The sequence below is a fragment of the Amblyomma maculatum genome, unplaced genomic scaffold (assembly GCF_055883805.1).
Source record: "Amblyomma maculatum isolate TAMU_Amacu unplaced genomic scaffold, ASM5588380v1 scaffold_18, whole genome shotgun sequence".
In the NCBI taxonomy this organism is placed as follows: Eukaryota; Metazoa; Arthropoda; class Arachnida; order Ixodida; family Ixodidae; genus Amblyomma; species Amblyomma maculatum.
Window position 1 is genome coordinate 9,582,755 of NW_028146743.1, and position 22,993 is coordinate 9,605,747.

Here is a 22,993-nt window from a genome sequence, read left to right on the forward strand (position 1 = left end):
TTTAGTGCGCTGGCGTGTCGGCATGGTCATTCTGGTTGAGCTTCGTTGATCGGGCCGGCTTCTGTTCAGAAGCGGAATACTCTGCCCGGTATCAGTTCCAGAAATGACGCGTTCGTCCGGTTTCTGGTTAATTGATACAGGCTGAATAATACATAACACTAGTACATTTGAAAAAGAAAAGAAAAGAAAAAAAGAAAAAGAAACAAAGAGAAAATAGAAAAGGAAAAAAAATTACATGTGATTCGAACTTCGGTTTTTTAGGCCGGCAAGCACGCACTTTAACAACTGCACTACGGCAGGACATTGTGATGGTGGTTATATATGTACTTATGTAGTCGAGATTGCTCTTTTGTAGTTTGTGTATTTTTGTAGGGTGTAGAATGTGTGGTCATAATTGAACGATCGCCCTTTAAGCACGCTGCATCTTTTTCCTGGCTATCACGAAGGGTTATCCGTGTCCCGCATCTTTACAATGTATCGCTTTCTTGCAGACAAACCTCCGAATGTCACAATTTACTAGTGCTTATGTGTTTTGTGATCGTCTTCGAACGAATGCAATTTTTGCTACATATAGATATATGCGGTGCACCAACGCTTGTAATACTGCTTGTTTTAGCTTCACCTGCTGCCTGCGGAGCCGCGACGTCAATGAATTTACTTCTGACCAAGTGTTTTGCGTGCGTAAACACTCGAGAAAGCGACTCCCGATATTCGGCTGACCTGTGCATATTTCGATGGTCAGCGATGTTTCATTTATTCTCGAGCGCATTTTATCCGCGCTAACGAAACGCTACGTTCTTGCTTGCGTTTTCGCGTTGAAGGTGGCAGATCTTCAGTCGCAGATTATGAAGATGCACCGCAAGATCGTACAAGCTGCAGCGACTGTTGCACACGCAAAAACAAAACGCGATGCATGTGCGTTTGCTAGCGCACACATCCACGGCTTCATATCTTCTAGGTATGTACGAAACAACGCGTACTTCACATATACAGAAAAGTTTTAACGTATTTTATGTATGGTTTCATGCTTATTTAGCGTGAAGGCATATTCCGACGTGGTCATCCTGGCTGAGCTTCACGATCCGCCCGAGTTGTACTGAGAAGCGGAAATACTCTGTCCCGTATCAGTTTCATTCATATCGGATTTGTCCGGTTTCTGTTAAACCGGACATGACCTGTCCTGTATATGAGCTCAATACAGGACTGGTCCGCCCTGTTTCATATCCATACCGGACTGGGATGTCGTGTATAAGTTGCATACGAGAAATGGTCTGCCCTGTATTAACTCGATACCGGATTGGATCGTCCGGATTGAGATTCATACCGGACATGACCTGTCCGACATAAACCCGTTTAAGCTTCATACAGGACTGGTCCGCCCTGTTTCACATCAATACCGGATTGGGATGTCATGTATAAGATGCATACCGGAAATGGTCTGCCCTCTATTAACTCTATACCGGACTGGACCGTCCGGATTAAGATTCATACCGGACATGACCTGTCCGATATAAACCCGTTTAAGCTTCATACAGGACTGGGCAAACCGGTATCAAATTTATACGGGGTAATACAGGACCGGTTCAAACCCGTTTGTCACGATACGGGATTTTTCACTAGGGATATCTAACAAGAAATGCACTGGGAATTACATCAGGCCCACCTTATTTCTTCACATCTAAATTTAGTATCACATTAAGAACACACTGCAAGGAACCTGTTACATCATGGATTGAAGATAGATCAGTCTAGCGCAATGATGGAGTGACTAAATTATCATGCTTTTCAAAACAGAGTAAAAAAAAGAGTTAAAAGCATCTGAGATGCTGAGATAATCTCGTTCGAGTGTCCTTTGGAGGGAATGTGGTCCAAATTTTTAAGATTACCAATCAGATTTGAACACGGAAATATAAATCATTTGTAGTATTCAATGCACGGAGCTGTCCTTTCACTTTGTTGTGACGAGCAATACTTTCAGGATTGGAACGTGATCTCGATGATCCTAATCTTTTTATACGGCGTAACAGATGCAAAATATCACGGTTCATCAAGGGCACGTCCAAGTTTTTCTTCTTTCTTCTTAACACAGACAAAAATTAATGCAGGTTTCAACACTGTTCTCAAAGAAAGAAACTACAGTATCAACGTCACTTGTTTTACTAAGCATTGAAAATTCATCAACACGATCTGCAAGACAGCACCGTATAGAAACATCGTCGGCACTATTGCAATCTGGAAAGGATATGATAGCATATCTTGGCTTATGAATGGGAAAAGTGATCCAAAATAGGACTGCTTTAAGATTCGAGATACCTTTTATTATTTCACATTTGTGGCATTTTGCTACGAGGTTGGACCTTAGGAAAACTAGATGATGCAATACGTCATTTCGAGTTGCACCGTTTGTTATCAGGGTGTCTGTTTATGACACTGTTTGTAACCCGTTGTAAACATCGCCGGAGATGAGCAGTGACGTCGGAAATGTGTGGGTAAGCACAATTTCGCAGCTTGTTTTTAATTTCTCCTCCAAAATTTTTCCACAAAGTTCTCTACTTGGTGTTTACCATCAGTGGCTGAAAATTATTTTCAGGCGTAATTTTTATGTTCGCTGAACAAACTGGCTGAAAAGTGAAGAATGTCTACTTTACATTCGCATTTGATCAGTCTGTACAGTTTTTAATAATTTCGATGCCGAATAAAAAGTCGACCAACTGGCAATCAGGGTAAGAAGAACTCCCCTTGCTCATAATGTAAGCGTCCGGGGTAAGAAGACCTCCTTTTGCTCATATTGTAAGCCCAGTCGCGAGATGCTTCTAAACATTCTCTTAGAATACGGCCTTGACCTTTCAAACTTGGAGGTGAGGAGATAATGGAAGGGGATGGAGCACGTCATTAATCACGTGAGCCACGTGACGTGACGTAACGTAATCGTGCGATGGAAACAGCTATGACGCAAATCGGTATAAGATCGAGGAGCAACTGCATCTACATTCAGAGCCTTGGACGCCAGTTGCGATGATGGTGCGCTCAGTGCGTCGTACCTTAGCCAGTTAAGTCGGTCCACGAAACAGTTCAACCAAGCGCCGCCATGCTGCGAAGCTTTCTCTCAATAACATGTTCAACTATGCTAAACCTCTGCTAATAATTAAGATTCACCGAGAGATTAGATAATTTTCCAGGCTTCTTTTTATGGTTAGATGTTTTAGGGGGAAAACGAAAGAAAGAATAAAAGTGTTATGATATAATTGATTAACATACCAGCTTTCTTAGGACGTCAATATTTTTTACGAGGATCATATGCTGGAAGTGGCCTCGAAATTGTGGACTAAACATTGTGCGAGTTACAGGAGAAAAGAAAAATATTTTAAGGATGAACACAATTCCCGAGAATGTGAAATTTGAGCGAAACAATTTCACTGTTAATGGGATATATTGAGGAAAGGATTTTGGTTTGGTTTGGCTTTTCACATGCAGAAGCGTTTCCGGCTATCTTAGTGGAAGGCTCCGAAAATTTCGACCACCTGGGGTTCTTTATGTGGACACACTTACTACATCGCACCTACGCCTTGCTTTGCGCCTGCATTGAAAAGTGGCCCCGCGACCGGGACTCGCTCCTTCATCTTTGGGTACAGCAGTCTGGCGCGCGTACCACACTGCCATCGCGTCGCTGCGCAAACCTTTTCAAAGATGCTTCTGTGTTTTGTTTAGAGTGGTTTGTTAATGCGAAAGCACTACTTCGCAATGTTCACAGATTTCTGTCCGCAAACCGCGTCAGCAAAGTTGTGTCCGCAGCAGTAGGATTCCCTCCCCCCACCCCAATGCAAGGAAACTGAAAGATTCAGGTTACGCCATTTCTGAAGATTATTCTCTGAACACTCGCCAGGCTCGATAATCCCTGATTGCGTTCGCTAAATCCTTAAATAAGATATACAAGCTCCGCCGCGATAAGATGACAACACAACATACATTTACGACCGTACCCAGCAGCAGGTAATCCCGAATCGACCATAGCGTCCTGTTAACAACTCAGAAAATCAGAATCAACGTCCACATAATGTTCTTTATACTAATATTAGGAGCATTTTACCGAAACCCGAAGCCCTTCATAATCTCATCGACACCGTTGAACCCGACGTCATTCTGCTTTCAGAAACATGCTTAGATTCATCGATCAATAGCACTGAACTTCAGACCGCCTTCTTTGATTTTGACATTTTTCGCCTTGACCGTTTAAATCGGCGAGGGGGCGCTGTCCTGACCGCTACCAGACGTCACGTCCAGTGCTCTGTTATAAATATTAACTCTCCATTGGAAATTTTTTTTTTTTGTCGTGCAAGACATCGTATCCGCCAGTAATTATCGGCGTATGCTATCGTCTACCAGATGCCTACTCATATTTTGTTATATATTTTCATGATGCCGTGCATACGATATCTTCATTGAAACCGCATATTCCCATCATTTTATTCTACGACTTCAACTTGCCATCCATAACCTGGTATAATCTAGCTAGCACGTATCAAAACATAACACTGAAGGTTCATTTGTTAACACTTGCATGACTTTCGGTTTATCGCAACTAGTTTCCACCCCCACACGTGTTACAGCGCACTCTTCGAACATTCTGGACCTCGTGTTAACCTCTCCTCCCGATAACGTCTCCTCTCTTGTGCACCTACCCGGCCTTAGTGGCCATTAATATTACACACAACGTTCAAATCTCAACTTTCACGCACTAAAAACACAAAGAAAACCATAACCCGCTATGATAAAGGTAACTATACGAACGCATTAACAGTGAACTTGCTGCTTTAGCTCCTGGTTTCTTAAGGATTTTTCAACGCAATCCGTCGAACTAAATTGGTCATTCTTTAATGCCAAAATACAACAACTTACGGACACACACATACCTACAATCGTAGTGTCTGAACGCTCTTCATCACCATGGTTCAACGCATCTTTAAAGCACCTTCGTAATATAAAGAAACGTCTATTCAGAACAGCTAAACGAACTAATTCCGCAGCAGCTTGGTCGAAATATGGTACAGCTGAAAAAATGTTTGAATCAGTATCAGTGAAAACCAAGCGAGTATGCTACTCATCCACTTTGCCCGAAATGCTCCGCTCTAATCCCAAAAAATTCTGGAACGTTGTAAACCCAAAATATTCGAAACCTGTATACCTTAATGACGCTCACGACTGTCCAGTTTCTGATAAAGAAGCTGCCGAGTTATTAAACAATGCTTTTTCCGCAGTATTTACAAATGAACCTGATGACGATGCACCTGAAGTTAGTTACCCCGACCATCCCACGATGCCTGACATTTCGTTCGGCCCTCCCATGACATTGAGATGCTGATCGAATCGCTCGAGCCCACGTGATCCGCTGGCGTCGATAAAATTAATTCCAAAATACTGCAGAACACAAAACACGTCACGAGTGTCATCTTATCTCACATATTTGAGCAGTCCCTTTCATCTGGAGTTGTGCCGGCCGACTGGAAAGTGGGCAAGATCCCCCATTGCGGTTCCAAAAAAAAGGTCTGTCTTTTTCATGTCAAAGCTAACCTCCTATCTCGCTCACTAGTTTTGTCTCGAGGTTAATGGAACACGTTTTATACTCTAGCACAATTAAATTCTTAAAATCGGTCAATTTCTTTCATCCTAGACAACACGGTTTTTTAAAGGATCCTTCCTGCGAAACCCAACTAGCACTGTTTACTAATGATATAAGCTCTTACATTGATATTAATATTCCAGTAGACGCAGTGTTCACTGACTTCGAGATGGCATTCGACAAGGTTCCTCACAAAAGTCTTTTTTCTAAACTTTCATGCCTAAATATGAGCCCCTCAGTACAAACTTGGATCCGTTTCTTTCTAACTAACCGTCAGCAGTTCGTTTACGCCAACAAGTGTTCATCGCAAATGTCTCAGGTCGTCTCCGGAGTGCCTCAATGTACTGTTCTCGGCCCCTTACTCTTCCTTATCTATAATAATGATTTGTCAAATAATATATCATCTAACATTCGTTTTTTCGCCAATGACTGTGTAATCTATCGCCCCATCAGTAGTACTGCCGACATAACCGCATTACAAAACGATCTAAATCACGTTGAATCCTGGTGTAACAAGTGGTTATTGTCAATCAATACTAACAAAACATATGTTATATCTTTTCATCGAAAACATTACTGCCCACAGCCCTAATTACATAATTTTTGGTTCAGTAATCTCCTGTGCTTCCTCCTGCACATAATTAGGCACTAACTTAACCTACGGCCTTTCATGGTGTGACCATACCTCTGGAATCACAAACAATGCTAACCGCTGTCTTGGCTTATTCCTTCGCCGTCATTTAAAACTTGCCTCTCCCTAAGTAAAACGTATGGCCTACCTAACCCTGGTTCGACCAAAATTAGAATACCCATGCGCTATTTGGGACCCGCACCAATCATACCTTGCTAACACTCTAGAATCAGTACAAAATCGAGCCACCCGCTTTGTTTACTCCAACTACAGCTACTTCACTAGTGTATCTAATCTAAAGTCTCAAGCTAACCTACCACTTCTCGTTCACCGACGTAAAATGTTTCAACTTTGCCTTTTTCATAAATTTTATCATTCACAGCTATCCCACTCCGTCATTATGCCCTCTTCGGAACGTGTCATCCACAACAAAAGCGTTTATCCATCATCTGCCCACACTACTGCGCATCTATTTTCATTTTTCATCCAAACTGCAAAAGACTGAAATGATCTTCCCCCTCAAGCCGTGCTCCACTCTAATCCGCAATATTTTAAAAAGTTCATAGAGAAAATAATTTATATTCGATAACTAATGTATAACTTTGATTTTATGCCGCTATCCCTCATGTAATACCCCACACCTGGGGCCTTTGAGGTGTATTCTAAATACAAAAAAAAAACAGCACAATCCCTGCTTTCGCATTACTCCAACGCAGATTCTGCAGTGCTTAATAATTTTTTATTCAATGACAGATTGTTGCAAGTAAAGATTTCCCTTAAGGAAAAAAAGAGTAAAAAAGAGGCGCCTGCGATAATTCATGGCTGGTTAGTGACCTAGATACGTCGGTCACACCCAATCTCTTGCATTGTACTGCGCGGAAACCTGCTTCGGATTAAGCACCTATAAATGACACTGAAATGGGACGAACGTCTCTGTAGAGGGCTGTGGGTCAAATGAGAACACAAACTGAAATATTTAGAGACCGAGACCACAGTGTCCATCGGAATGTTCACACGTATATCCGCTGCTGTTAATTGGCCGTTAGCGAGTTGGGCTTGAAGAAATCGCAAAAATTGATACTTTAGAGCGCTATTTCATGCGGTGAAGGTATTTTATTGTCACCCGTGTCGACAACGGTTGTTACGTGTTTAGTTGGCGTAGCTGAGAATGATTGTAAGGCGGCCTTGCCTATGCAGAACACCAACCGAGCACTGACACAGGCATAAAACGGTGATATAAAATTGCTTAGAAAGCCGGGCCTTGCATTGTGTGTAGGACATCACGGCGTTATGCTTTTGTCGCGATTGGATGTCGCTTCCGCCTATCCGCCTGACATTCAAAGTACTACTGGATATCTGTTCAGACTTTCCACGACAGCAGTCCTCACACTCATGTCACGATTGAATTGTGCTTAGCCTAACTACAAGCACGAGTCTGATGTTAAACCCACGATTGGAACTTTGTCCAACCCACCTTACTGCCGACACCGGTCCCCTGTTCGTTTCACTGCATCTCCAGTATAGAGCGAATGTTGAAATTAAATTTACGTTATTCGCATCTGCAATACTAGAACTGTCCAGACTAATCAACATCAGAGATGCGGTGGGTACTGCCATTCTAAACTCCAAGCGTCATATCTATAAATACGCGTAAAGAGGGAACCGTATAGGTAAAAGAAAATCTTTAACGGCAAGTGGCTACGCGCAAGACGGACAGAACCACGCAACTGGAAGCCCTTGGAACAGGTTCTTATGCTGTGCCACCTGAGCGAAGGATGAACTCTCTGGGGCTGCCTCGGGTTCAGCAGGTGTGGGGTGGAATCACTCGGCGGACGAGAATGTGCGAAATGCCACTGAGGCGCAGTGTGCCATTCCAAGGGCTCAGTAGGAATCGGTTCTGACATTGAGAGGTTGGAAGGATTCCTGGCATTTCTAAATAATGCGCGAAAATGCACCAAAGTATCATTTCCACTACCTCATACAGCCGCTGGCATCTTTCAATGCAGCATGCTGTGGATAATGTGAACTTTTCTTTGGCAGCAGAGCAACAATCCATCCTAAATGTACCAACTTTGATTTAACAAAAAAAAAAACACCAGGAGAATAAATAACTCGAACAGCTGAAGCCACGGTAGTTTATTGCTCGGATATGCATCGTGCCGGGCTTTTGTTCAGAATGTGTGTTCTCGACTCAATAGGCAGGATATCAAAGTACCAATAGTGAACCAATCAAGTAGAGCACATTCGGTAGATATCCAGGCCACCTGCGTGTAGAATTGTAGAAAGGAGACAGGTATATAGTGTAGGAAGCTTGGAGCAATTTTCTAGACTTCACTAGACTGTGGAATTTATTTTAAGGAAGCCTGATAAGTGTTATAACTCTATGTTGTGAAGGCTGGTACTCCTCGAATTGTATAGACATAAAGTGAACTTAGATCAATATATGGAACCGGCAAGGAGGAAACTTAAAGTACGCCAGATATTACGGCGCTCTCTGACTCGAAAGATAAGTGCAGACTTTTACTGTATTCTGCATTTTATTGAAGCAGGGAATTTCACCCAACTACGCATGTATGTATCTACAGTTGCAGGTAACCTTGAATGTGTCACATATTCTTTCTTGAAGATTTTCTTCGTGGAATTCAAGTGTTGCACAAAATATACCAGCATTTCGGTTCCATGCAGTCAAACACGCTGTCGGCAAAATCGATGGAGATACTTTGAATAAGTTTGACGTGCTACACACTGCTAATATCAAGCCCGGGGGCATATGGTACGACCGCGCCGCAAAGAGGACAAGGTTTTCGCGCATCGTTCCGTTCACTCGTCACTGGTCCGTTGCCTCTGGCAACTAATCCTAAAGTGAAAAATTTATCTATGTAATGAATATTCGCCCAGTTCAAGTATTTATCTTGGAATAGAAATTGCAGGAGCCTATATAATTTTGCCAATGAATGGCTTGTTTAACTAAACTGTGGTAGCCCATTTTTCTTGTACGGAGACAACCTGAATCTGTGCCGAGTGTGCCTGCTTTTTCTTCAAATGTAGAAACGAAACAAAAAAGTCCCGTTTGTACCTTTGGAACATCACTTCTCAATTGCATTTTTTCCTCGCTCACCTCATATATGGCAAAATCGCTCTAATACAGTCAAAACTCGATTTACGAAGTTGAGTGGAGCTGCGACATATTTCGTTAAATCGTGAACTTCGTTATATGGAGAAATGCATTTCTGGGTCACTTAATCCCATAAAGTCGATTGTTATCAGGGAAGTACCGCGGTATCATAATTGCGAATTGTAAATTGTAAAAGGACGTAACGGCCAACATAACCGAAGGCCTTAAGGAAGCTGTACTGTTACGTCATCTTTAAATGCAATACCAGCTTGTCCACTATGTTATGTTGCTACAATAAAATTGCGGCCCGCGCAACCACCGACACTGATAGCGCGTAAGAAAAGAAGCAACGAAAATTTTACCTCGGCAGGAAGGGCCCCAGGGGAGTAAATATCTTTCTCAGCAAAGACGCCGCTGATATTCTCTTGTTTGCGGTTCATAAACATCTGCAGGAATTATTTGTGCGCTATTTTTTCCTGTGTTCCGGTAAACGGTCGCCGCAGATTAAGGGCAACCATAATTTGTCCCATTGTTGGCTTGCGGCACCGCTGCCGACACCGGGTCGACGGGCCGGCTTTCTACCGCTGAAGAAATATCGGGAATTTCAATGATATAACGCGCGTTTCTCATTGCATAGTTTGACCAAAGCGGGACGTAGTGGCTGCACGATGTTGCCGCTAGCTCGCAGTCAATACATCCTTGATCGTTCCGTACAAAATAGACCGTCAATAGAGTTTGTCGCCTTCATTTTTCAGGAAAATATTGGTTAAATCGTGGCAGATAGCGCAATTTTTTCCATTATTTCGAGTTACTCAACGCATTGGACCATATCATCGTCTGAATTCGAATCGGGATAACTCTTTAAATCGGGACTTTTGTTAAATGGGGTTTAGTTATATCGAGTTTTGACTGTAGCTCTCTTGAGGTGCCGTACATAAAATTACCGCTTTACAATTTCTGCCAATAACACTGATTTGGGACAAGAGTTACGTCGCGCTCGACACAAAACAGGGCAACGCTGTCTCGCGAAGCCATCCATTCTTTAAGGTTCATTATTGAAAAAGTGAGGTTGATATTGATGTCGCAGTGTGGACGTATTACGCAGGTGTTCTATATTCTGAGACGTAGTGATGTTAATGGCTGTGGCATTGTGATGACTCAGGCCGTATTCGCTCACAAGGAACAATTTTGTTTTTCCGTCCCCAACGTGATGGCGGCCCCAGTGCAAAATACACGATTCCAGTCCTGAGACTAAGAGAAAAACAAAACAAAACATCCTACAAATATTTGTGCAAAAGACCACTTCCTAGGACAAGGCCCATCATTTCAGCACAAACATGCCTCTGTTAGCCTTAGCAAGTGTACCACCGATGAACTATAGCGTTGGATCTCGTCACGTCTACCAGCACTTGTTTTTATCAAACACAGGCAGCTGCAGGTTTTTGTGGAGAGAGCATGTATTAACCTCAGATTTGAGCATTCAGTAGTCTTTAAAAGGTCCACATTTATCTTTAACCTTAAATAACAAAGAAATTGAGATACTGGAAAAAGTTGGAGTCATCAAAAACGGATTTATTCAAGAGTAGTGTATCCCCATAACATGACCGCGTTCTTCGGAGAATAGTGGAATGTCATATATTCTTTTCTGTATGTTCCAAAACCAAATTCTTTTACTTTTTGAATAATCCGTCTGAGACATGTAAATTCTCAGCTATCCACGATCAGCTATCCAAAGGTGTATCCGCCAAGTGAGTCTAGCTGACGCGAAGCCTCCTTGGGTGCTTCAGCGACACGTTGCATAGCGTCGGCGTCAGCCCTGGCTTCCTGTCCAGCTTGTTCGGTGATGGCCATGGACACTGAAAAAGTTTTGAGAAAAACAATTGACACAAGAAGGATGGCGCTGCGGGTAGAGATTCTTCCATGGGCTTGGCTGAGAGCGAATAAACTAATTCGGAGCTCAGACATGGTTCTAGTGCACAAGAAAGGCACACACTGCAGGCAGGCGGACAGGACACACGCTGTCTTACTTGTGCGCTAGCACCACGTCTGAAATCATTCACCAACTAGCCCAAATAAGAGCATTGATAATCCGGAGCGCTTTCATTTCTTTCTCTTCTAACTGCTATGACTGTAAACCAGACATTTTTTGAGAGGGTATTTAAAAACTCAAGTTTCAAAATAACTACCCTTGTATACAGTTTCGGTTTTTTTTTTCGGGTTAGGATATGACTGTGCCGTCTACATTTAAGCATGGTTGGTGCCGAGGCAACTTCAATTCTCATCGAATGAGAATATTGTGACTGGTTCAAAGAAAGAAACGAGTTGAGCATGTTGAAAGATATGCAAGCATTATTGAATGCTTCCATGGCTTACCTGACACAAGAAAGCCGAAAATGGCCAGCATAATGAGAGTCGCCTTGAAACTCATGTCTGTAGAATGAACGGCCTGGGAAAGAAACAAGATTACTATATTTTGTTTCCCTCCAATGCATTAGAATTAGAAAGAAATCTTTTTCTCACATGTTTCCCGACATTTGTAAATTGCGTACAAATTCTCAAAGCTCTCTGAGGAGAGATTTGAACACGAAAAAGGTTGTTCGCTTAAAAGGATGCGTACAATGTCGGGCTGCTCTCGTAACCAAAATGGTAGCATAATGAAGCATTACTTTTCCTGCATTTCTTTTACCAGCGGATATGCGGAAAATCGTAGGTTAATATTTTTCTCACAAACGATTTTGGAAATTGCAGATTACTTTGAATGACTCTATCATTTTTTCAGCGCTCGGAACATTTAAATTCACATATTGTACAATAGTTTTTGGTATTGTAATTAATGGGTGGAATAATGATTTCGTAATGCGTAACATTTAAACTTTTCGTCAATCGGCACTGTTACCGGGTGTACGCAGCCGCAGTGGGTGTAAAGGAATGTGCCTGCTGTATATATATATATATATATATATATATATATATATATATATATATATATATATATATATATATATATATATATATATATATATATATATATATATATATATATATATATATATAGGCCTCTTAGACTGCAATCGTCGTGCATTATTCATATTCTCACATACTTAATTTTCCAGGAATACGCCATACGTTTGCCTCACGAGGCGTTTTAAGGCACATTCAATGCTATGGGTCCGGCCAAAGGTGGCACACTCGTTTTCTCAAAAAAAGGTGCTCAATAAAGACTCGGACTAGGACGCGACGACAAGAATGGGCTCAACCACGTCTCTCTTTTTCTTTTTTTTTTTTTGCACATGCGTTTCTGAGAACAATGCACCAACACACAGACTTGCCACACTAACTCATCTCTCAGGCCTCCCTAAATGCATATGTCATCTCCCTGCCTATGCTAACGCGAAATAGAATCACGATTTTATGATCGCAATACTCTATCAATATCAGCTGCAATTTATCTTCCAAAGCTCTCAATCTACTGAGTTATTTCGTTTAAATGCCCTTTTCGCATTTCCTTTTATCGATCCTCAAGGCAATCGCTGCTTATATAACATACCGCAATAAAAAAGATTCGATTGTCTGTGGGCGTCCACTGAACTCCAAATATTCCTTGAACACATGCTGATCACTTTTGATAAAACAGTCGCCATGCGCATTGCTTTTACTGATCAAGGCGTTACATTATTTAAGAAATGTGAGAACCGTATTTTTTTGCTGTATGGTCACCTCTTCCTCATTTTGTATTTTACATCTTGGTCATGCATTTTTTTTTCTTTTATGTTAATGTGCTACTTTGTATGGTTTAAGTATTTTTTATCTCTTATGCACAACATCCCAAATCTCGGCAAACCCCTTCGAGCACTCAATGAACAAAAAGTGATGTGATGTATTTTAACCTTTGCAGCAAGCTGCATTACACACTCCAGCCTCGCGCAAGTGATTGCTTGTCTGTCAGGTCCTCTGTGACCTTGGAAAGCAGAAAAGAAAGTTTCGGCTCAAGCATCGACAAAGACAAGCAGCGGAGACTGTCCAGCCGTGACTGTCGTCAGTGCTGCCATCGACGAAAGTGGTCCAACGGTTTAGCTTAGCAATTGCATTGCAGGTAGACCGTCTTCGCACATGGCTGAAAGCTCTAAGCGGCCGTAGTTCTTTCAAAAATATTACCCCTATTAAAAGAGATAAGCTGTATTATATCCACAGTTAAATAAGAAGAGAACGGAGCCATCAAAAAGTTTGCGTCGCAGGTGTTTGTTTTGGCATAGATTCGGAAGCCTGCCTCATTAAATGTTAAACTTTAAAAGCAGGGCTTAAGATCATTTGCATAATCGTCCGAAGAACCGGAATTACAAATTGAAGTCTCTTATCTGGATTCCATCTCCAGGGTATTTGACCACGGCTTCTGACCGCTGCACCATGGGTACCACCGCTTCTGGCCGCTGAATACAAACAGCTCGCAAGGGGAAAAATAGTAATAATCGTAGTACTTTTCTCTGTTAGGGGTTGGTTTTCAGCTGTCGAGAAAAACGTCCCACTACCCACGTCATAAAATCTCCAGCAGATGGCATTAGCATAAATCATGTTGTTCTAGAATTCAAGATCGAAAACGAAAATTATCATTACACTTCCTATATATGCCTGAATTTTTTAACCGTTGCTTTCGAAGGAATATCTCAAATATCAGTGGCAATTTTCTTTTTTGAAACAAGGCTTCATATGCGGCGTTTAAGAAGTCAATCCAGGACACAATTTAAAATTCCTTCGTTTCTGCGCAGAAAATCGTTAGTGCAGGTGGTCTCCCAAAATTTTGGGAGTATATCAGGTGCATATTGCTCTTTCTGCTTTATTCTTGCGCAGTGCCGTCATATATCTGCCTCTTGGAAAAGAAATCTTTCTTAAATCCACGAATCCTATGTATGAACGATTTTCAAGACTTTCTCTTGTAATCTACGCTGATTCGTTCCGACAACGTAGTACGTGTTCAGCGAACCTTTACTCCTGCCAAAAGATCTCCAGTAAATATTTCGCGCCGACTATGTGGGCGCTGGAAGAAAAGCTTATAGCAGAAAAATATATACAATATTGTTTCACATATACAGATTAAACTATAACGCCTAAACCCCATAGAAAAGTTTCCGCAAACCTTCGTTGTCGATTCTGCCAAAATGAAGGCAAGGTACCGCTCCAAAAACGACACAATGGAATACTGAATCTCTTACCTCGTTTCCAGCGCTCAGGCAAGCGGTTGAAGAGCAGTGAAGAGATTCCTCGGAATAAGCATGGGTGAGGAACTGCTTTTATATTTAGCAGAATGCGTATATTCCTGTAGCGAGGGACAGCTAGGTATGACAACAGTTAATTGCATAAAAATTTATTGTCCCCATGATATAGAAAGGCAAAATGAAAGAATAAAGATCAAACTCGCGATAGGCATCTGTCTCGTTCATGGAATTTTTTATTTTCGTTCGTTAAAATGAATTTAAGCAAGTAGGCTGTTCCCGGCCAGCGATAAGACATGAATGGTAATAAACATGCTGGAGATGTCCGCCCTGTCTGTACGCCTCCTGCACGGAACTGAAGTCAACATTTTGCGTTTAAATGACAATGAAATATTGCTCCGCATTTATTCTTGAATTTAGGTGAACCGCGCTCTTTGTATTGACTCTTTAGAAAGAGAGCACACGTGTCCAAACCATTCCAGTATTGGAGGTGTTGTAAAAAGCGAGGCCGGAATGTCTTGTTCTTCCAACGCCCCCGTTTGTCCCCCCCCCCCCTTCCCGCGGCGGTGCAGTAGGTAGCATGTGCACTACTGTGCCGGAGCACCTGGATTGGATCCCTACCACCGGGAGCTGGGTTTCAAAAAAGGCGAAAAGGAGAGACGTCCATGGGTTCTGGAATGTCAGTGCACATCAAAGGTCCCCGAGGGGTCGAATTTATTCCGTAGCCCTCCGCTGGGACCTCCCATCCCTTACAGTGCTGTTCACGTGCCCTTAAAGGGCAACTCCGGGGGTTTTTTGACATTCGAATATTCTAATAAAAATTTTACTGTAGATTCTCCTCTCCGTCCTGACGCATTCTAGAAAATTTGAGCGCGCGTACGATAATCCGTTCGCGCGCAACACGACTTTAAAATGTGCTGTTTTCATGGCTTAAGTTGAGACTTTTTCTGCCGGCGACACTGAGTTTCTGACGTCACAAACAGTATACCGGCGTTACTGTCCACTTCCCGCATGATTATGAAATTGTGAGGCTTATATTGAACTACCTCAGACATTTTATGCAATGCTTCATGATTTCCATGCTTTATTTTCACCATCCAACGCACGTACGAGTGTTTCTCTAATACTGAGTATGACGTCACCATTTCGTCACCTGGGACGTCGTTTCTGGCCCTAAAAGCAGTTTCGGTTTCGACTTCCTGTTTTTTCTTTTTAAAAATACTTCTAATTGGAATTTCAAAAAACGGTTTTTTGTGTTCGAGTTAGGACGTGCCGAGGAATGTAATTCAACCAAAAACACAAAATGATGGAAAAACCACCGGTGTTGACCTTTAAAAACAAGCGTGACAGATACTGCGCCTTTCCCTCCCTGTGAATAAATTATATTAAGGGCCCTGCCGTAGTTTTGCATTGGTTAGGGCGCTCAATTACTGTGCCCAAGGAAGCGGGAGTGAATCCCGGTCATGGCGGCTGCTTTTCAATGCAGGAGAAATGCTAGGCGCCGCTATGCTGTGCGATGTCGGTGCATGTTAAAGAACCCCAGGTGGTCAAATTACTAGAGCCCTCGACTACGTCGTCTGCAATAGCGTGAGTCGCTTTCAGACCAAGTTACACCTGGTAAATCACCCCAAATCAAGCTTGTCGTTCCAAGGCATTTCTCTAGACCTGGTTGCAGAAGACGACGTGTTCGAGAAGACGATGTGATAGAGTTCTCACCTCAAAGCACTCACGTTGCCTGACCTCCACCTTCTAAAGCAGTGATTGTCCAGGTTGAGGCGAAAGCCGCCACCTGGTCTGAGCAGTTCCTTGGAAGCAGGGTTCAGACTATACTCGGCAACTCGCTTCATAGTAAGCGTATTTCCTGCAGAAGGAAGACGTTTCCATCACATCCCTTGATCGTTCGAAATTTCAACCTCCTTATCTGTTATCTGCCGTATACGTATTGAGGTTTCGGTCGAGGGCGTTTCTACTATGCGTCTTATCGACGCCAGCACCGCGAGTTCGATTATACACACGACATTTTGTTGCTGTTTAACAGCTGTTAAAAAGAAAATCAAGACGCCACTTGCAGGACTCCCGCGGCGCATGCACCAGCGCTCAGTCAATCAAGCCTTTAGCAGCGCGCGTCCCTCGAGCTGGAATGCTGAACTTGCTTCATACAAGAGTGCTCTTCGCGTTGCCAACTTGCTCCCACGCTGTTATATTGGGCTGGGGTTTCGTGTCGCGTTACGCCTCTAAAATGATTGTGCCCGCTCTTAAGCGTCACCACCGCTAATGTAACAAGGTCGCAGCACGACGTTCTGCCCAGCACCGAAAGGCAAAGACAGCGGATAAGCGATAGAATTTCAGGAAATGAGACTTAGGCAGAGGTGTGGATAAAGTGGCGTGTTAACATCACGTGGCTTGACTCGGAGCTGCTGCCGCGGCCTCATTTGCTGGCACTTCTGTTTAGATGACTCTTGCCTGCACTTTTTCACATTTCTTGTTTAGTTGTCTTTAGCATAGAAAATATCGAAATTGAAGATTCGGCCTTAGCAAACCTCTTAAAAAGCAAAACTGTGAAAAAAATACCAAGCCCTGCCCAAAAAGTGAAAGTTGGTGCGTCTGTATGGGTAGAGGAGTGAGACCTTCGTAGTTAATTTTCTTTTTTTTAGCGTGGTCGATTTCAGTTTGCGGTGACCGAAGGCATACAATTTCAAGATGTTGCGGTACGGCGCAGTCACCTTGGGCCAACTTGCTAGCGTGTACGGTAAGGCAGGAATATGTCGGAAGGCCGTCAAGCCCGCGATCGCACCCATGGTTTCACAACACCAACGGCAGAGTTACTCGGACCACAAGATGCCTGAACAGCTGCAGTACGTGGAGGACGCAGAGGATCCGTCGTTCTTCCACATGGTAGAGTACTTCTACCACCGGGGTTGGCAAGTTGTTGAGGACAAACTCGTGGAGGAGTTCAAAGGAAAGCTGAGCCTGGAGGAGAAACGTAAGAAGGTTCGCGGATACCTCGCCCTTCTCGGATCTTGCCATGCGGTGCTCGAGGTGTCCTTTCCTCTGAAGAGGGACAATGGGGAATACGTGATGATCAACAGGTGGCGGGTACAGCACAGCCACCATCGGACGCCCTGCAAAGGAGGTATCCGATACAGCTTAGATGTGAGCTTGGATGAAGTCAAAGCTCTCCTCATGACTTTCAAGTGCGCTGTTGTAGACGTCCCCTTTGGTGGTGGAAAAGCAGGACTGAAGATCAACCCCAGGGAATTCAGCAAATTTGAGCTTGAAAAAATTACTCGAAATTTTGCTTTGCAGCTTGCAAAGAAGGGCTTTTTGGTCCTGGAGTTGATGTGCCAGCACCTGACATGGGAACCGGTGAAAGGGAAATGAGCTGGATAGCTGACACCTACTCCCAAACCATTGGGCATTCTGACTTGAACTCGCATGCGTGCATAACTGGCAAACCTATCAAAATACCTCATTTGCGGCGATCCGCAGCTGTGACGTAGGCTGCCGAAGTGCGCTGCCCTTGTCAACACCTCAGTGATGGCGGTCGGGGTCGTTCTTGATTTCGCACGCGGAGACGTTTTCTCCGTTTATTTCGTGACTGAGGGTGTGCGCAGTGCATATAGTTGAGCAAATGCACCAGCGTTGCTCTATGTGTTATCCGGAAATCGATTGCGGGTGACTTTTTACATGACATAATAAGACACCGCAAAGCTTTACGGCAATACTAAGTAATTTTCTTTATTTACGCAGATGTGTGAATGCAAGAGAGGATAAAGGGAGTGTGAAAGAAGAAAACCTTACTCGCTAGAGTGTTGCATCGATAGCTCATGTAGCTGGAGATGAGCTTTTTGAATCAACACAAATGGTATGGTCCCTCACAGAAAAGCATCTCTTTGATAAAACTATACCAAACCAACACCTGCACGGCAATCCCTCTTAAGAAAATTCCAGTGAGATAAGAAATTTGCAGAATTCGAAAAATCGAGGGGGAGGAGTTTCGCCAGTACCTTGTGACATATCGGTTTATTCATTATAGCTTTTGAAAGTGGTTAAACCTACCTCCCACCTCCCTCCCCCCCCCCCCCCCCCCCCAAAAAAAAAAAAAAATCGGGGATATTTATTCTATGGCCAGTTAAAGGTGATCCATAAATTCGTCGGGTTAGGAATACGATTTATCATTGCGTGATTTGTCGATGAAGGAGAATGTCAGATTCCTTATTGTTTTTGTTTTTTCACCGGCAAGAGCAACACTGCTCGAATGTGTAGTCTCTAATAATTAAGACGTTTCCTATTTTATACGCACCCACGGGGTATTTTTCTTACATTTAGGTATCATCTAGCACGTGTATAACAATATTGTGTATGTTTTTGTTATAGTTAACACTTCATTGATTTCGATGGACCTTCCTAAGTTTTTTTTAAATATAGCTTCTGGGTCATAGCTTACTATCGAAAGTCTTGAAATTCTGCTTTCATGACATGGCGACTGCAAGCATAGCCCGTAGAAATACGGGATTACAAACTGCATGTCTTTAATTTAGAACCACTTAGAAAATATTTCTTGTTACCATAACTGTGTTCACCTTTGAAAGGGAGGATATGTCTTTTACAAGACAGATGTGTGTTAAAATCAATCTCTCCACGGCTGTGCAATACGCCTCAACTTTAACAGTCATGTGTAACTTTTAAGTTCGCGATGTTCGTGCGTACACTTATCTTTATCTTCAGCGGTGTAAAATTAAGTGTGAAAAGTATGTACACTTTATTGCCTAGTAAAAATGTTTAACTCCACAAATTTGTAATGAATTCTTCGTTAGCTAAAAAAACGTCGTGTCTTTAATACCAATAAACTTCGCTTGCTTAATTTCGAGAAGCGCAGCGCATATTTACGGGTGGTTATTTATTTTCGCGCTTTCGGGTTTTTAACCCTTTTCTTAGAGATTGCTGTGTCTAAAATTTCGCATGTCCGCTTATTTGACCAAACTTACATCTTGCGACGGTATTTTTCTCACACTTTTGCTTTTTAAGAGGTTTGATGAAATGCTAAGGCCGAATCTTCAATTTCGATATTTTCTATGCTAAAGACAACTAAACAAGAAATGTGAAAAAGTGCAGGCAAGAGTCATCTAAACAGAAAATGTGAAAAACGCACAGCATTCATTCAATGTTGCTTGGATTATCGAGGCAGTCAGAGAGGAAGCAAGAGTTCAAGGCTCAATGCATGATGCATGGGGCACAGCGGAGGAACTTTGCACATTGTAGAGGTCTCCATATGGTCGAATGATAAAACTCCACAAGAGATGGCTCAAGTGAAGGAAAACAGCTGTAAAATTTTAGTAACGGATCAGTATATAGCACGCAGTGTGTTCACTGTTAATACTATTTTTTCAGGCCACAAAGAGTAATTTATTTCTTTTCAGAGTGATCCGTTTCTGATTAAACTACTGTCGGGAGCTTTGTCTCTCAACCCCTTTCAATTTCATCAGCGATGAACACGCCGCCGGCTCTTACCTATTAAAAAGCTTGCAGTCCTCTAATCTCAAGAATTATTTTTAGATGGAAATAGACAGCTCAGTTATACCCATGCAGACATGTGTGTTATTACATTTCTTTTATGGAGGCCTGTTTTTGCAGAGGTAACATCTCCGTTCTCATACTTTACACATAACCTATCCTAGGCCGGAATTTTTAAAACGCAGTGGGACGCCAATGGTTCCTTGTAATTATATTCTTCATGATCAAATATTTCTTATTGTGTCATTTTACGCACATTTAAAATTTGAATATTAACTGGCCCTCAGCACTCTTCAAAAACCGCATTTCTGCTTGTTAATACTTGTTAATTTCACTAGAAAACAGAATCAATATATGTGTTCTTTACTTTGCTCTCGAATGTATATCCCCAATGGATGCAAAGGATCTTATTTGCAATTCATTATTCTTTATTCGGTATTCAAGTACCACGGTTCGAAGAAATGTGTATCATTAGAAAGGTTAGGTTTCGGAAAAGAAAACATATTCAACTCTTATATAGCCTGTGCTAGAAATTTCATACCACAATTATTCGTTTCAATCAAGTATTGTAGCATTTTAAATATGCCAGTTCTTCATAATCTTTTTGTTTTTTTCTTTGTTAACTGTAATTTTGTAAGTCTAAATCTGAAATATCACTTTCAAATGCTGCGGTTCTCGGCTAGACGAGAGTTATTTATATTACAACTCAGTCTCTATTTATTGTGCACCTTTAATGCCTAGAAGCAACCTTGCCTCTCTCTTCTGTGCAAGAAGAGAAAAGCATAGACAAAGTCAATATGTGGCCCACACTAAAGAGCCTGGTAAATTGCGTTAGTAATGGCCGCACGGCTACGCTTGCGTGTTCGTTTGTGGCGTAGGTTGTGTGGTTCGATAATTTGGCTATAGAGTAACACATGACACACAATGGTTACGACTGTTCTTCCGGCGATTATTCAGCGCGCTGTCTTCGTTTGGTGGAGTTGCGGCGTTCCTGAGGAGTCATGTGTTCATCAGTAGCCGACGAGGTGGAAGCACTCGGAGAGCTAGAACGTAGTCGCCGAGTTTCCTCTTGTGCACGACGCTTAGCACGACGTTCTTCCACTGTCTCTTGTGCACGTTGTCGCTTCCTTGCCGCAGCTTGTCGCTAACACCTCTCGTTAGCAGCCGGCATAGCAAAGCAAACACGGTGAGGCCGAAGCAGTGGCGAACCATCTGCCGCTACTTCGGCCTCACCGTGCCGAAGCAGCATGCCTTACTGTGCCATCGCCACCGTGCCGACGGTTCCGCCATCTGGCTGAGCCAGGCTGAAGTGGTTGCTGTTCAAGGTCAAACACGGCGTCCGCCGGGGACACGCGACGGCTCGAAACCTGGCGCAGTATTGAATAAAAAACACACGCATTCTATTCCGCCATAAGAATAGGGTAACACCAGAGGTAACGGACGCCTTCCACATTTATAGCCATGGGCCTACACACATCTGTAGACCTTCGATCAAACGGTCGGAACGGAAATTCGGAAGTATTTCGTCCTACTGGTCGTTTAGATAACATATTTGTAGCGATGGAGGGTGGCGGGGAATTTCATTCGATGCATGTGTATAAAGTTTTCGCCACGGTTTCTCTGTTTGTCACCTTCGTATTTCGTCCAATCTTGTGCGCTGGGAGTGGAATGAATACGTATTTATTCGCTCATATTCCCGATTTAAAATCTCTTTGCGCTCACTTGATTTGATCTACGCAAGTTTTCCCAACACGCATAATTGATGCTAAATGAAGCAAAGAAAATATACTCAATATTTTTACGCTTCGAGGTGTTGATTTTCTAAACTTTTGGCGGAAAGATTGCTCTCTGGCAACCTTTGAATGGAGAGCCAACGAGTCACGGATGCTCTCTTTCGGACTGCAAGTATTTTTTTCCTACTCATACCATAGTCTTTAAGGATATATTTTCGGTTGGGATTGGTTGTATCCTTGAATTGAGCTATTGCTTCCGTGTTTTGCTGCTTTGCATCATCTTTCCAATTTTGTTTCATCTAGCGATTTATACTTTTATTCTTCCAGTGAAAACAACTCAACTAATCTGCTTGTTTGACAGCAGAACTTTTTCTTTATCATCGATGACATTTTCTTTGTTACGTGCTCTGGCCGCAATTATTTTTTGCTTAGTATACCACAACTCATAAATTTTTACTAAGATAAATTGATCTGTTTTTTATCGCAAAAAGTATGTTGTCCCAATATCTTTTATAACTGCGGCGCCGAACTCATATTCTTCGAGGATATCTCGCTTGGCTCCAATGTCTCTCCTGAAGTGACGGTCAGTTGGAAAAATATACCATTGTATAACTTTCATGAAAGTTTAGCACAGCGACTGTACAATGCTTGAAACATATGGCAAATGCTTCAAATTCTATAGATATGCTCCTTGATATTAGTCAGAGAGCGGTGACAAAGTCGCCGCGTGCAATCCTTCTGTTACTTCAGCGACAAGAGGCTTTCGCGTCAATATCGGCAAAACGATTACAGCGGGTCTAGGACAGGACAAATTTGAGACTAAAACTGTCGTTACTGATTGGAAGAAGTGGAGAGGGCGCTGGGCAGAGACGTTTTATTGGAGTCTTTCTTAGCGAAGCGACCTCCATGCGCAAACGCGACTGATTTTCTCATCGAGAAAGTGTTCCACGCCGCACAGTGTGAATAAGGATACAGAGCAGTCACGGTGGTGACGGTGGAAAACCACAATGAGGAGGCAGCTCAGGTGATAGCGCGTATAGTCCTCGAATACGCGATGGTGCTCGCAGTATCTGGAGGAGGGAGCATCACGCTGGCAGCCGTAAATCTGAGTTTGAAATACGTGCAGGGAAGATACAGCTGGACAGCTCTCCCATAGTTGAAGCAGAGTGGACGGTG

The 22,993-nt window shown here is 42.7% G+C and overlaps 1 long non-coding RNA gene and 1 pseudogene across 1 annotated transcript; one reads left to right on the top strand and one right to left on the bottom strand.

Moving 5' to 3' along the window:
* Window positions 1-10,935: 10,935 nt before the first annotated feature.
* Window positions 10,936-14,615, bottom strand: LOC146171859 (uncharacterized). The gene is made up of 3 exons (XR_014702768.1): window positions 14,571-14,615; window positions 11,737-11,809; window positions 10,936-11,219 (listed from the first exon to the last, which is right to left on the bottom strand). It is a non-coding gene; the product is annotated as an uncharacterized LOC146171859 (long non-coding RNA).
* A 2,655-nt stretch (window positions 14,616-17,270) lies between these two features.
* On the top strand, window positions 17,271-17,951 carry LOC146171860 (glutamate dehydrogenase, mitochondrial pseudogene; annotated as a pseudogene).
* The last annotated feature ends 5,042 nt before the right edge of the window (window positions 17,952-22,993 follow it).